At 43.8% G+C, this 15,365-nt stretch overlaps 1 protein-coding gene across 2 annotated transcripts in view; it reads right to left on the bottom strand.

Moving 5' to 3' along the window:
- LOC135203041 (gastrula zinc finger protein XlCGF57.1-like) overlaps positions 1 to 3,904 on the bottom strand; it is a 49,469-nt gene extending 45,565 nt beyond the window's left edge. Inside the window, exon 1 of one of the 2 annotated variants that reach the window (XM_064232623.1) lies at positions 3,621 to 3,904. The gene's annotated coding sequence lies outside the window, so the exon portion shown is untranslated. The remainder of the gene's footprint in view (positions 1 to 3,620) is intronic. The other variant, XM_064232624.1, reaches the window with a different exon arrangement.
- Between the last annotated feature and the right edge of the window lie 11,461 nt (positions 3,905 to 15,365).

Below are 15,365 nucleotides of genomic sequence, written 5' to 3'. Positions count from 1 at the left end.
TAAAAAGCCTCCTCCCTCTCGGGAATCAAATTAACTCCTGAAGTGGGGGCGACATTACAAAAACCAGCCTGAGGGGCTCCCGATACTTCCACAAGAATCGATGGAAGAAAAGGAAGGGGACAAAAGTATAACACTACCATGGGGTAGGACCGCAGCAGGAGACAAAGCATTGGGAAGAGGAGAAGAAAAACCCTCCCATGAAGGAAGAGACGAAACCCTACAATCCTCCCTCTTGCTATAAAACAACTTGCACTGCTCTTTAGGCCACGCGTGGCATTCCATGCAAGGATTCATTATTGTACAAACATTAGAGCAACACCTACTACATGTGATATGGAGATCGGTCACAGCTGAAGACAAAAAAACGAGAACATGGAAAACCATACGTTGACGAGGCTGAGAAGGAGCAGAAGCCATAATAACAGCACACAAACACACACACACTAAACACAATCGAAATGGGCAATGAACCGGGTAAAGGCCGAGAGAGGTCAAACACAACTCTCGCCCAGGTGGTTAAGATAAGACACACGGTGGCATAGGTCCGTGGTCCTTGACCACTCTTCACCCAATATACGCACACATTGCCAGATCTTACAAGATTCCTTGTTTTCGTCTGCGATTTAACCGGATCCAGCTAGGCGCTGCAAAATCACAAATTTTAAGTAATTTGTATTTTTCCTAGCTATAATTACCTCAAACTACTTACTTAGGAGAATCCTGGATGTCAATCCGGTGCCGACCAGAAAAAACTTGTTTTTCCCTCCCGACCCCCAGCCAGGTATGCCCCAGGGTCAAAGATCACAACCTCTGACCTGCAGTCCTTTCCACGCCCCTAGAGCTCCTGCCCTCAGATACACGGGAAGAGGAGAGGGATCCACTCCGTCGGATTAGGGCAGAGGTGGGGAGCCCCTCGCTGTACGGAGGCAAACCTGACTGGTGGGTAGAGGAGGAAATAAAACTCTATGAGTGTAATGCAATGGTCTGTAAAAATGAATTTTCCTCTCGTAGACTCACCTAAAAGCTGAGGGATTTTGGCAATTACATCAAAGGCCCAGTAGGGAAAGGGGGGGGGGGGAGCAGGGTAGGATACGGAGGATGGATGCACCTCATAATACACTCGCATTCATACGACGTATACCCCCCCTAGGCTAGGCTAGACCAAGACAGTATGTCTCATCATGGTGGCTACCGCACCTACCTGAACTGCTCCGCTGATCTATGATGGGGAGAGCGGAGCATTGCGTGGGGTGGAGGGGGCCAAACCCACCCGACTCCACATAGGCCAGCGCCTCTATGCCTCATAACCCCTCCTATAGGGAACTTCATCTGAGGGCACCACATCTGCCCGGGGAGGGGGTCGACTACCACGGTATCATTCAAGGGGAGGAGGGGAACGGTCCGTGCTGCAGAGCAACCCCCCCCACAGATATAACCCCTCCCTCCGCTGAAGCCCTTCCATGGGGAAGTCTGAATAGAGTGCGAGGGGTGCCGGTCCAGGACCGGATCTGGCCCACTGAGGGACCCGTCAGCTCCCTCTGCCTCCGAGGGGCGCCAATCCCTCCAAGGACGTGACCCGGGGGCTCCGTTGACTTGTAGAAAAACTCTGACAGGAGCGAGACACTTCGCAGCAGGAGGCAGGAACTTGGCAGCGCTCAGCGCTGTACCAGAGTGTCCAACAACGGGGCACCCGGCATACCACCACCTGTCCATCGCTCATGGAGAAAGGCGGTATCGTCCGACGGCACATTCTGTGGGGGCAATGAAAAGGACTTCTCAGGCCCCATCATTGGTGGAGGCCCAGCAACGGACTCACCTAGGTCCCCTCGCTGGGAGGGGATGGGGGAAAAATTGTGACGCTCCGCTGGGGAGTCCTGAAGCGGAACCGGGGACATGCTTCTACTCATCGGGGGATTGAGGCTTTCTCTTCCTCCTTATTGATGCCAGATCCCACGATGTTCCGTCCATGCAGCAAACTCACGACACGTGACCCCATACGAAAAAGGGCGACCCCAACACTTGTTAAATAAAGGTGTGGGGGTCTATCTTCACTGGAGAGAGAAAAGCCCCACAAGCCCTGCCCTCAGGACCAAGGCCACACCATAGAAAAGAAGCCTCCATCTTAAAACCGACACTAACACACCCACACACATGGAAACACAAAAGGAAATGGGCCCTGTGAACGCTACAGCGACCAAGAAAAGACTGCGGGTCAGAGGTCGTGATCTTCAACCCTGGGGCATACCTGGCTGGGGGTCGGGAGGGAATAAGTTTTTTCTGGTCGGTACTGGATTGACATCCAGGATTCTCCTAACAAAGTAGTTTGGGATAAGTAGGCTATACAGCGTCTGACCGCCCATTTGCTGACAGGCAGGACACCCCTACTGTAGTTCAGTTGGTAAGCTTATAAGAGTGGAATAACCTTTCTTCACTGCAAAATGAAATAGATACTTTCCTGATGTGTCTGAATTAAACTTAGAGCTAAAAGAGACCCTTTCCTTAAAGATGTTGCTTTTGTTAATGATGCTACCTATTAAGGAAGAGTTTATTGAACAAATGAAAGGCTCCAGTGCTTGTGATCTATTTAAGAAAAAGTCTTTAGTCAGGTTCTGATGTAAAATCTCCAAATCACATCCACATGTCGCAGAGGAGCCTCTCCGTTCTCGGTTGCTTTTCCCATCCATGTAGCACCTCTCTGTGTGAAACAGTTTTCCAGCTTACTTGTCATACCTAAAATCAAAACTAGGCTCTCGAATGACTGTGGAAGCCGGTTTTCGATGTGCTTTAGCAAAAACTGCTCCCCAGCTGACTAGGCTAGCTGATGAAAAACAGTTTCAGCATTCTCATTAACTCCCTTTGCTGCTCCTGATGTAGGTAATACTACTACTAATACTAATAGGCTTAGTAATGTATTTTGTTTTTGCAGCTCAGTACCATAACCTTGAAAATTTACTGCATACAAACAAGTAAATAATTACAACAAATTCCTTTATTTTTTCATGGAATTCTTTGTTTACAATAGGTGGCTAATATACCTAGGCTAATAGGTAGCTACATAGTAGGTAGTTACCTATGTCAGGAGAGTTAGCCTACTAGTAGGTATGTATAGGTAACTAGTACTACCTAGGTAGGTAGTAGCTAGTAGTAGCTAGTAACTTCCCTTCAGCACAGTACTTGCAAAATACTATAGGTAGTTACCTATACACAATGGAATATTTTTCTAACATTGTTTTGGTTTCTTTATACGAAGTGGAGGGCGTACATTAGGGCTAGAGTACTGACATTTAAAATACCCAGAGGTAGAACTGGTGATAAAAAAAAAAGATTGAAACCCCCTGGGAAAAACGGATGAATTAAAGTCTGACATAGAGAGGGGTGGATGTAATCTGCCCTATTGTGAGCCAATTGAAAATTATAGGAGACGAAATTGTCATGTTGGGCCATACTAGGTAAAGGGTTAAAACTACCTACTAGCAAAGTGACCCTACTTTCCTCCCGACAGTCGTATTGCTAAACATAGCTAGGTAAGACAGCAGGAGTTACCCTAGTATTTGGGCATTTCCCATAGGTCTATTTGAAGCCACTGACCACTTCTGAAAGGCGTATATATGTCCTCTAACCTTAAATATTAATTAGAAGTACGGGACCCGAAAGGTTTGTTTTGACAGTAGGTAGGTAGACGGATGTAAATAAACAAAACTTACAAGGTTCCTCTGTGACACTGACAAGATTTTGACGATGATGATGATTATCATTATTTGAGTCTTCTTCTTTCCAAACGTTTAAGCGACAAGAATACTCTGGAAAACTCGAAAATTCTTATGGTTCGCAATCTATATTATAGTCCATGTAACCTTATATAGATTATATGGAACACAAATTGGAAAAAATATTTCTAAAGTCGTCATCTTCTTTCAAAATCTTAAATGCCACGGCAACTCTGGAAAACTCTTAAATTCTTACAAAGTTTAAATAGCTGGGGAATTTTTAATATGTATTGTATACAATATTATATTATTTGGTATTATCATCCATGTAACATAAAATAATTATACTACGCTTGAAAGAAACCTCAAATTCCTGATTCCCAAGGATCACGTCTCACACCACAAACACAGTTACGGGCACACTGTACTACATAAGGTGCAAAGCTTTATTTGCTTAATTAATTGTTCTTCACTAATTTTTTTTACCTTTACTTCATACTACTTCAAAATGTTTATTTTAATTCATTTTGATTATCTTTTTCTGCAACAATCATCCCGAAAATTAAATGTTTCTAATTATATAGTACATTATCTACTTTACTTTGAGGCAGAACCTTAGATTAGATTAGACTATAAAATTTTGGCCCATAGCCAAGCGCCGGAGCCGAGGGGCCATTCATTGCATATATATCTTTAAAAAAAGACACTATCGCACAAACAAACATGCACAACAACTGATATAACATACAATTCATTCATTCATAAAAGTCAAACAAGAAACCTAAAACAATTAAGAGAACAAAATTACAATCCGTAAAAAAAATAATAATATTTTTTAAAATGTCATAATTTGCTCTGCCTGAGCACTTCCACCTAAAATATCGGCAAGAGACTTATTTGCCACCAAACAAGCTCTACGTTTGTTTTCAAAATGAGAGCACTCCACCAAAATATGCACCACAGTCAAATTCACATGACAGATGGAACAGCGAGGAACCTGCCTATCCGCTCCACTCATCATTAGATACCCGTGAGTATATTTAGTGTGGCCAATACGCAATCTAGCTAAAACCATCTCGGACCTTCTATCCATCCGGCTATGAGGCCAAGGATGAACAGTAGGCCTAATCGACTTTAATTTAAGATTACTATCTAAAGTAGACCAGTGGGCCTGCCACTGGTCTCTACAATAAAATCGAATGGTACTTTAAAATCAGAAACAGGGACGCCCATGTTGGAAATGTGCCTCAGCCTAACAGAAAAATTCTCTTCTATTAATTAAAAGATAAAACCAATCTTGTACCTCTTGCACTAAAGAGTGGCAAGAGACCAGGCTTCTAAGAGAGGATAAAACACTCAAAGAGTCTGTAAAAATGGTAAAAACCTTGTTAGTACAAGAACTATAAAAATATATATTTAAGAGCAGTCAAAACTGCCAGCAGTTCAGCTGTAAAAACAGAGGAATTAGATGGAAGCTTCATTTTAATTATATTATCACTTGTCACTACAGAGCAACCAACACCATCAGAACCCATCGAGCCATCAGTATATATATGATAAGAATCACCATGTTCGGAAGCATGATCCAAGAATCTTGCCCTCAACTGATCACCAGAACTGTTGCTCCTGCTGTCCCTAGTTGGGGAGATCTCTAAGCATGGTCTATTCCAAGGAGGAAACTTTGAGGGCGAAATTTCAGCTACTGCAGGAGGTAGTAATCCCACCTCCCTGGCAGAGCTTGCTAGTCGAACTTCAAGTGGCTTTGGCAATCTAGGTCTATTTGGGGCTCTATCAGTAGGTTCTTTAACATACTTATAGTTTGGGTTCAGCTTTGATGTAAGTACTCTTGTTATGCATCTCAAGCCTAATTCCTCCCTACCGATAAATAGTGGGGGAAAACCTGACTCAACTCATAGGCTTTCTACTGTTGAAGTTCTATAGGCTCCCGTAAAAATACGTAAAGCTATATTATGGACAACATCTAATTTCTGCAGTGTTGTCTTGCATACACACCCATAAACTCGACGACCATAATCAATTTTGCTTAGGCATAAAACCTGGTACATCCTCAAAAGGGTGATTCGATCTGGCCCCCAAATTAAAATTTGACACAGCTTTAAGAATATTAAGACAAAGCTTCACTTTACACACAACTTCATTAACATGTTGTGTAGAAGTTAATTTTTTATCAAATTTAACACCTAGATACTTAATGCTATCTTCATAAGGTAAAATGGAACCATTTAAAAACACCGTAGGGGTCCCTTCCACTCTTCCATATCGACAAAATCGTATAGCTTTGTTTTTTTCTGGTGACAATTTGAACCCTTCAGCACTGGCCCATAATATTGCAGCATTAATAGCAGTCTGGATCTTTTGACAAGCTTCGACAGCTGTAGACTTGCTACAGATTACTGCATAATCATCAGCAAAGGCCAGACCATGCACCCTGACAGGAACTTGTTCTAGTAGACCGTTGACAGCTACATTAAAGTGTTGGACTAAGGACGCTTCCCTGAGGTAACCCTTCTTCTTGAGGGAAAACAGATGAAATGTAAGAGCCCACTCTTACTTTCCGGTAACGTTCTGACAAAAAATCTTTAAGACAATAGAACAAATTACCAACAATATCCCAGTCAACAAGTTGCATAAGGATACCTCCTCGCCAGGTAGTGTTGTGGGCTTTTTCTAGGTCAAAGAACATTGCAATAGTATGGTTTTGCACGGCAAAAGCATTCTGTATCTCCTGAGTAAGGAACATCAAAGGGTCAGAAGTACTGCCGATTAGATAAAAGATTCTTTGACTCTAAATACCACACAAGTCGAGCACTGACCATCCTCTCATATATATCTTGCTAACACAACTAGTTAGAGCAATTGGCCTATAGTTCTTAGGAAGGAAGGAATCTTTAAAAGGTTTTAAAACAGGTACAATAATAGATATCTTCCAAGACTCTGGTGAAGTTCCCGAAAGCCAAAAACTGTTTAAAATGTCAAAAGAAATTGTTTTGTACTTCTAGGCAGATTAAAAATCATTGAGTACAGTATATCATCTTCCCCAGGAGATGTTTGGGAGGATAACGAGATTGCATGATCTAATTCTTTCATGGTGAAAGGAAGATTATACATCTCTGAATTTAAACTAACAGGAGGAACAACCGTGGTACCATCCCTAATATTCCTGAATGCAGGAGAGTAATGTAGGGCACTAGATATATTGGAGAAATGCCTACCAAAGGTTTCTGCAACTTCTCCAGAATCAGATACGAGGAAGCCATCAATTTTCAATATAGGCAAGGGAGGTGGAGAAAATTTCCCTTGCAGCTTTCGGATTCTGTTCCAGACTAATGACATAGGGGAATCATATTTCAATTCACTTATGTATCTAATAAAGGATTCCCTCCTTGCTTGCTTAAATGTTTTCTTTTGCTTAGCAAGAGCTCTTTTATAGATAATTTTATTGACTAAGCAAGGATATCTACGATATCTCTTGTAGCAAGTTCTTGTTATCTTTCGGCTCAAGGCACATGCATCACTCCACCAAGGTACTACAGGATGCCGAGGTTTACCAGAAGTTCAAGGAATAGACAGCATGGCCCCACACAGCAATATACTGATTAAATACACATAAGCAGATGTTGGGCTCTGAAAATCATTTATCTCTTGATCAACATCAGTAGATTTTTTTAATAATCCCCAGTCAGCCTCCCTTACCTTCCATTTTGGTAAACATGGAGGTGGAATATTTTTCATATACTTTAAGTGAATGGTCCAATGAACACTGCAATGATCATTCTGGTCTACTACCCACTGGTAATCTAACCTCAAAGACGAAGAGCAGATAGTGAGGTCAATGGCTGAATCAGTATTATGAAAAACATCATGTCTTGTAGGGAAACCATCCTTCATTAAAGTTATGTCATTTAAGTCAAGCAGCTGTTCTATTGTTAAACCCCATCGGTCGCAGTTTGGCTCTCCCCAGAGGGTGTGCTTGGCATTAAAATCCCCCATCAGAATGAAGGGTTTAGGAAGCTGGTCTATCAATGCCTGTAGAACGTTTAATTCTAGCTGACGGGGATTACACCAATCAGGGGTGGAGACCTATGAAATGAATAATTAAAACCGAAGTTGGGAGTATGCTCTCCCAACTTTGTCTCCTGTAGACATCGCATATAGATCATGTTCCTTAAACAGAACCCGAACTTGCTCTCTATTTGGTATAAAGCCATGTATATTCCACTGCATGAGAGCCATTATTTAGAGGATGAAGGGATCTTAAAATTCTCTTCTAATTTAGGAATTTGTGTCCTGGTGAGAGAGATCTTATCAGTTTTACCAGTACTACTTGATCTAGATCTAGGTGTTACAGATCTTTTAGATGATGGGCCTTCACTTGCCCTTTCAGTTTTACTCTTGTTTTTCCTATGATGGCTGAGTGACCGTGAATGAGGCGAAGAGGGAGAAAGGGCCCTCTTCTGATGAATAAATAGGGCCTCCATCTCTCCACTGTCATCTCCCAAGAGCACTGTAATGTCAGGATCAGGTGAGGGCTCAATGTCAGGCAATGTCCCTGACAGAGAGAAGTCGTCAACATATTGAGATCCGGCTTGAACCCTTAAACCAACAAGGTCCCCTGGCTTGACCAAAGTCTCTGCAACATGAGGAGCCCCACCAGAGGGGGCATGGCAAGTCCCACCAGGGGGGAATGGGTGCCCCACTAGAGGGGGCGTGGGAAACCCCACTAGGGGGGCCTGGGGAGCCCCACCAGAAGGGGACCCAGAAGTAGCAGTATTGGATTGTTGTGCCTTCAAGGCATCTGAATAAATTTCCTTCCCAACAGCTTCTTGGCCTGTCCCACACTGATGTGTTCAGCAATAGATTTTAGTAATGCCTCTTGTTCTTTCTTGAATGCATTACATTTCTTATCAGGGCTTGATGTTCACCCTTAAAGTTCACACAAATTACCAGTCCAGAACATTCCTCGTGCTCAAGTTGGCCATACGATTCACAAAGTTTATTCCTGGTACAAACCTTAGAGGAGTGTCCAAAACCAAAACATTTAAAGCACTGGAGCACTCTCGGTCTATAAGAACGAACTTTCATAATTTCACTGTCAAGAACAATGACTGATGGCAAAAAAGAACTTACAAATGTTAAAATAAGCATCGACGGGTGGGGCACTTTGAAAACCTTCCAAACCACATCTGGACACATTTCCAAAATTTCCTCCTCGTCCATTTCATGTAAATCTTCATTAAAGATAACACCCTTCGCATACCTAAAATTATAGTGAGGTTTTACCTCTTTTATCATACCCTCGGAATCAAGCTTCAAAGTTAGGAACATTACCGATTGAACATCTGTCTTGGTATGAACTAAAAAACTATTACACCCAAAGTGAGTTACTTCTGGACTCCCAAAATTGCCGATCTTCTGGCTTACCAACCTCTTCACCTTGAAGAGGTTGCCTCTCTCACCATGTGTTGTAATAATTAACCACTTAGCTGGGTCTGATGATCTGGAGGTTTTACTTATTCTACTAGGATCTTTAGTTGCATTTGGTGGTCTATAAATGTCAAGATACCTGGGGACCTCTTCTGCCTTTACAAGTCCAACACTCAGAATCTGACCTGACCTCTCTGTAGGCTCTGTGAGCTCCCAATTCGTTGTTGAAAAATATCCAGAATTTAAAAAAACCATAATTTTTGCCAAGTCTATTCCGTAATTCTTTAATGTTCCCAAACTTACAAAATTCATTAAATAGTGTGTCATAATTCCAGTCTAAAGGGACTGGTTTCACATACAATATGGTAGTAACAAGGAGCTAATTTGAAAAAGGCTCTAAAGTCACAATGGAGGAATTGCCAGAATTTTCCTTGTCCTTATCCTTGCCTAAGTCGCTAACGGAAGGTTTTCCTAATGTCTCCATAAGACGAAGAATTGATGATTGGTCCAGGTAGGCCCCCACCCACCATGGAGCCACATTTAGAGGACATTGTTATCCCATACAGGGCTGCCCTAGGGGTACCACCCAGATATACACCCCACCCTCAGTGCTTAAGGCGTCATGATGTCCGTTGAGATCAGACCGAGCACTAAGAGCAGGATTTGACATCTAAACTTTCCCCTCACTCGACCACGTTAGGTACTCGAGTTCTACAGGTGAATTGGCATGACAACCATCCTCACCCTCCATCAAATCCAATGAACAAGTCCAAATCATGTCCAAAACTAATCTAAAAGTCATCAACATAAAATCAATACCTTATAGGGGGAGGAAGCATAAGGATGAAATGTTTTTAGTAAAAGGAAAAGGGCTGACTTATTTAGTTGGATCAACAGCTGGGCACCAAGGCCCAGCGAGAAAGCAGTTCCCACCAGTCATCAGGCCCAGTTGCTGAACCCTAAGCCCCCCATCCTCGGCAAGGCTTCATCATTTTGGGGGGTGGGGGGTGCAGAACCTTGTTACTTAGGTTTGACATCCATCGCTTTCCAGGTAAACAACATTCTTAATTTTGAGGGCTATCCTTATATATTCCCCCAGTTTTCTGTTAGGGGATTTCAGGGTCTCTAAATTTATGTCCTGATCTGTTTTTTGTATTGATTTACACATGAATCAATGTTCGGTGGTGTCCTCCTCTACTGTGCAGATACCACAGACCTTATCCTTAAATTTACCCAGGAAATTAGCCTTCAAATTCAACATATTCAGTCTAGCTTTCATTATGATACAAGTGTCCTTTGTTTCCAGTTCCCTTATGTAGCCTACTACTTGTTTACCACTGAAATTATCCATGAACCTCAGCTTCTTCATTTCTTTCCTCTTTTCATTCAAGTCTGTTGGATATCTTGATTAATTCTTATCTTTATTTCCTTTTTTGGCATATTCACTCATTGCATTAATTTCTATATTTGGTATATGTGTTTACTAAGCATTTTGTCCAACGCTGCCAATGGGGCTTTTGTTTGTTTGAATGGTGTTTTTACGTTGCATGGAACCACTGGTTATTCAGCAATGGGACCAACGGCTTTATGTGACTTCCGAGCCACGTCGAGAATGAACTTCTATCACCAGAAATACTCATCCCTCACACCACAACTGATCTTCTATCTATTTGATTAATCTTTTCTCCTCCAAATTTATAATGTGTGTTGGGTTTGCAATGAGACGACGTCTTGGTGGCAGAACTTTATTGTACGAGACCATTGTGCCAACTGACTCACAAACGCGTTGCAGGTTAATGCTTGGCAGTGCATTACAGAGACATATAGTAGATCCCCCCCCCAAAAAAAAAAATTATATATACTTATACAGGGCAAACATTAAAGGGGCAAATGTCACTATGATTATGGGAATGAGCTAAGAAAAAAAAAATTGTTTTTAACTAACTTTTTAATACCAAAACATGCAGTTACATACATTGAGTGCGCTGCTTAGTAACATTGAAATACACATAATACATATAAAGACAAAATATATAAATATCAATTCTTGATACAAATGTACAATTGCATATCATATGTGCAAACAAATAATAACAGCACTATATGAAGTCTTGGAGCCACTTGTGTCTACCGGCAGCCCATTTGGGCCAACTAACAACGCTGGGCTCCTGCATGGGAGGTGTTACTGGTTCTATGGGCGTAGGGCTCGCAGAGGTGTCGTGCTGAGACACAGGTGCGCTAAGGGGTGGAGCGATGACTCACAAGTGTCGTCTGTTCCTTTTTGAGTTTGCCGCTCCCGTTGAGCTTCACTGTGTACCAACGATGGGGCTTAGTTTCTGATACTACACCCGTTCTGTCCCACTAGCTTGGTTTTGTATGCGTACATGGGTAACTAGTTTGATGGGTGGCAGTCTCCTGGTGGTATCAAGGGTGTGCATAGCTTCCAGCAATTTTGCCTCTTGTAGTTCCCTTTGACGTATCGTGTCTCCAATACCTGTCTACTAACAGGTGTCTTTTAGCCATCGGTACCCTGTCAAGCAGCTGGCGACCTGTTGCGAGCTGAGATGGCGACTTGTTGATCTCCCTGAGAGGCGTGTCAAGATACTAGAGTATCCCTAGGCCGGTCTTGTCTGACTCAAGGGCTCCACCTTTTGACGTTATGGAGGAGTAATGGAGTTCCATTTGACAATGTTTGTGTGTGTGTGTGTGTGTGTGAGAGAGAGAGAGAGAGAGAGAGAGAGAGAGAGAGAGAGAGAGAGAGAGAGAGAGAGTAATTGCTGTATGGATGGTTAACGACTGAATTAGCTGTTGGTGAGTTCTGGGTTGTCTGCTGGTGCTCCTGGAGTTAGCTGTTCGAGTTCTGTGTTTTTAGTCAGTCTTTGGTGAGAGCTGGTGATAGTCAGTAGTGTCAGCAGCAGTCTATTGAAGGCATTGAAAGTCATTTGGGTTGTGTGTTGTTGATCTGTTGTTGGTTGCTATTAAGGTTGATGTTAATTGATTTGGAGTTGTTGTGCCTGTGCTGTTGGATTTGTTGTGCTTGTGAGTTTCTGTTGAGTTATTTGTGAGTTGTTATAGTTGAGGGTTGTTATTGGGGAGCTGTTGTGGTTTCTTGGTGTGGTTGTGAGTTGTTGAGGGTTGTTATTGGTGAGCTGTTGTGATCCCTTGGTGTTGTTAGTGGGTGCGTGTGTTGCCTTTTGTGTTGTTTTTGTGTTGGTGGTTGGGTGTGCAGTGGTCTTTTGTTGTGTTTGTGTTCCTTGTTTGTTGTTGTGTTGTTGAGTTGTGGTTGAGTTCCTTGTTGTTTGCTGTGTTGTTGAGTTCCTTGTTGTTTGCTGTGTTGCTGAGTTGTGGTTGTGTTCCTTGTTTGTTGTTGTGTGGTTGAGTTGTGGTCCTTGGGTGTTGTGTTGTTGGGTTGTGGTCCTTGGTTGTTGTGTTGTTGTTGAGTTGTGGGGTTATGGTTCTTGGTTTTTGTCTTGTAGGTGTTAGTGTCTCAGCGACCTAGACCAGCAGACAGCACAGCATAGCCTGGAGTATCTGGAGTTGGGTAAATACATGGGTTTTGAGAGTTTTTGTTTTTGGTTTGGTGTAGGTTAATTGTCCTGTGTGTGTTCAGCCGATCCCGAACGCTGAAGATGGGACGAAGGCAGGAGATTTCTTGTGACTTCTGTTGGACCAATCGCCCACTGCGAGCCTAGCAAGCAAGAGCTGATACACTGGGTCGTTAGATGGGCCACTCCTGACGCAGTCTTCATCCAACAAGATGATGTCCAGTTCCAAGGCGGCCACAGTTGCACATGCCACTGCCACTTGAATGTCGTCCTCCAAATCCATGTCGGAAGCTTCATGGGGTGCTCGTATGGTCGGGTACCTTGAGAGAAATTCTGCGGCAGTGTTCCTTTTTCCGAGCAGGTATTTGATGTGAAACTTGAACTGGAGTGTCTTCTCCTTCAGGTTGAACAATCTTGGGTTGATGATGTCCTTAAGAGCCCTATCATCCAGCAATTTGACAAGTGGACAGTGGTCCGTGATGATGATGAGATTAGGGCACCCAAGTAGGAACAACCTGGCTTTCCGCAAGCACCAGGTGGCTGCAAGGGCTTCTCCTTCTATGGGAGCATACCCTGCTTCAGAGGGGGTGAGGTGTCAACTGCTACATAGGGCAAGAAGCCAGTCGCCCTTGCAACAAAAGGGGCTGTCAGTTGACTGACAAGTGCAATACTGCTGGAGGACGACGAAACCAATGCCTTCCTTGCTCCAATCTGTCATGATTATCGTAGGGCGCGTCTTGTCGTAATATGCCAAGCCATTCTTGACTAATTGACAGATGACCTCCTATGTCTGCTGGTGTTTGCTACATAGCTGGCTATCCCAGTAGACATTTCCCAGTGGATTTTCTGAGGAGGTCCCTAAAGAGCTCCATGACGGGCGCCGTTGCAAGGAAGGCAGTTAACTGATTCATGAATCAAAACCATGACCTAATATCAGTGATGGAGGGCTTCTTTGGCACGTGGAAGTTATGAATGGCGTCTAGTCGTTTGTCTGCATGCTTATATGACTCCCATCCCAAGTGGTACCCATCGAAGGTAACCTCTCTCTTGCAGAATTTGAACTTCTTGGGCTTGAGTGTAATACCTGCAGAGGCACACGTTGACAGGAATTCATATACTCAACAAACTGCCTCTTTGATACTGTGATCGTATAGCCAGGTGTCGTCAATGCATTTATGCTTTCTGGTGATGTCTTGCAGGGCATCATCGAACCTTTTTGTGTGGGCGTTGGAAGCTGAACAGTGACCCATGGGTGTCCTATGATAACGATACCGGCCCCATGGGGTGATGAAGGTCTTAAGTGGGCGGCTATCCTCATCCAATTTCACTTGGTGGAAACCCCAGTGGGCGTCTGCTGTAGTCTTGCACGTGTATGGGGATGCTCAAAGTCATGTCAAAGGGTGCCGGTGTATGATGAGTCTCACGAAGACAGTGGGGATTGAGGCGCTGGAAGTCTTCTGTGCGGCGAGGTTGGCCCGTTTTCTTGGCTATCACAACCCTCCTTGCACACCACTCCATTGCATCCCCTGCCGGGACTGGTTCTATCACGCCCTTCCAAACGTCTTCGTCAAGCTGGGCCTTGACCTCCTCTTCCCAATGCTTAAGGATTGCTGCTGGCATGTGACAGGCATAAGGTGCGGCATCAGGCAATAAATGTATCTGGTGCTGCTTGCCCGTCATCACAGGTAAAGGTTCCCTGGTTGTGTTAAAGGTTGTGGATGAGAAGTGACGTAGCAACCATTCTTCCAGTCTTAGTATGTTCTTCTCCACAGGTGGGATAGGTATGGTGGCTGGCTTCATTGTCTGAGGGGAGTTAGGCTGCGAGACTGCCTTGCTACTAACGTCAGCTGATGCAATGAGAGGGGAAGGGTGAGGAAACCAGGAGGTACTATTCCCAGCTCCTTACAGGCATTCAGCGATATATAGACGTTCTTGGCTGTTGGCATGAAGTAAACCTCCTGCTTCGTGCATCGCCCACCTATTTCAATGGTGCATGCCAGTGATTCGAGGCATCTCACTTGGAGATTAGCTACGTCCCTCAGAGCTGTTCGAAGTTGCAACTCCAGGTTGCAAGCTTGAAAGAATTGTGGGTCCGGCAATGCAGATCTGTACTCCTGTGTCTGCTTTGGTGAGTGTGGACACCGACCTTTTGCTCCCATGGGAAACACAAGCATTGACTGTAGGGTGGGGGGAGAGGTGTATGTCCATAACAATCACCAAACTCGAGGCAAGCGGCACTTCTTTGTGCTCCTGCAGCATTTCTGGAAGTGCCCTACCTTTTGGCACCTGTGACACATCATACCTTCTGCTGGGCACGATGCTCGATCAGGCGAATGACATCCCCTGCAGTTCTGCAATGCTTTGCACTGGAGTTACTGCGTAACACCGCGACGTCTGGCTCTACGTCATCACTGCCGGTGATGTCATCACTCAAGGCACCAACCGACTCCCTCTCACTGATAACGACACGCATCTACACTTTTAAACGTATCACATGCCTGAAATACATGCCTTTTTAACACAGGATCACTGAGACCTACCATTATTTTTCGTAACAGCATATATTCAGCCAAGCACGCCCCGCATTTAGGACACTGAAAATCACAGTCAGTGGCCTTCTGAACACACCTTGAGAAATAATCACTCACTGACTCATTGCACCCTTGTG

This window comes from Macrobrachium nipponense, chromosome 33 (genome assembly GCF_015104395.2).
Source record: "Macrobrachium nipponense isolate FS-2020 chromosome 33, ASM1510439v2, whole genome shotgun sequence".
In the NCBI taxonomy this organism is placed as follows: domain Eukaryota; kingdom Metazoa; phylum Arthropoda; class Malacostraca; order Decapoda; family Palaemonidae; genus Macrobrachium; species Macrobrachium nipponense.
Note: the sequence above shows the minus strand (reverse complement) of the source record. Positions and strands in the feature narration are given on the sequence as shown.